We start from the raw sequence: 1,276 nt of genomic DNA on the forward strand, positions 1-1,276 counted from the left end.
TAAATATAGGTACACAAAAAATCTTTTTATAAAATAGTGGAGACAAAACAGATATTAAATATTAGTTTTAATTGATTGAAAGGGTGATATTGTTAAATGGTTTACAAGTCAATCCCGGTGAGAGATCGCGGGTTGCACTTCCACCAACCCCACTACATTCCAAATATATTTACTTGTAAATGAATACCCAAAAAGGAAGCCAGTGATATATAAAAGATAAACAATAAAACAATAACAAACCATATAAACTAGACATTGCTGTGATGGCCGTTGAACTGTGCCTCCGATATGGAAAATTTTTACACACCATATAGCAAGAATATAGGTAAGCATAGAGTGTGGTTGTTGCTTGTATAACTTAGAGGTATACAGTTGACAAAATCACATTCTCTTCATATAATGACTGACGTCTATATGAAAGAACCCAATCCACTGATTACGGGTGGCAAGAAGTGAAAAAAAACTACATAGAAACGCAGCAGTTAAGCAGTGATTCCTATTAATGTAAAGCAAACTTACTAAACCAATAGGAGTAAAACAAAAAAAAAGGCGATTCAGTAAAGTTTTACCCATTATATTTCTAAATACATAGATTATCATTTTATAACACGATTGTTTGATATTTTTTATATAAATAAATAAAAACACATTAATTTATTGATTAGATAGTGCATTTTGGCAAAATAACGTACTATTGAATCTAAAAGACTATAAATGCATTTTTAAATTCATCTCATATTCGACTATTATTGAACTTAATGTATAAAATGTCGTATGCTTAATTTATTTTTTGAATAATATTATGAAAATTTATTTATATGCGAAGTTGAGAACAGACGAGTCTAGATAGAAATACTTAAAAAGTTAAAATTTGTACAAACAAGCTTTTTAGATTAATTTTTGATTGTTTTATTTATGTCTTTCTAGATTAAATATTAATTTAATAACAAAATCCGCCTACTTGTTCCAGTTTAATATAATTAATGGACAAAATAAACAAATTTAGTTTATATAAAATGTATGAAAATTTCAGTAAGAACTTTACTTGTGTAATTATGCGGATTTTTAGCTTGTTTTTTATCACTCCTCTTTATATAATCCAATAAAAAAATCCTCTAAATTGCCTTTTTTATGAATAATACGAAAACGAACGAATAGAAATTATTCAAAATAAAAATCACACGTATATTATTATCTAAAATAAAAAATAACCATCACACACATTCATTATTGCCACATACATGAAATATCATATGTTCACTCGTAAATTTATGGC

Source organism: Rhyacophila brunnea, unplaced genomic scaffold (assembly GCF_057557595.1).
Source record: "Rhyacophila brunnea isolate RB1 unplaced genomic scaffold, BYU_Rbru_1.0 scaffold_80, whole genome shotgun sequence".
NCBI lineage: Eukaryota > Metazoa > Arthropoda > Insecta > Trichoptera > Rhyacophilidae > Rhyacophila > Rhyacophila brunnea.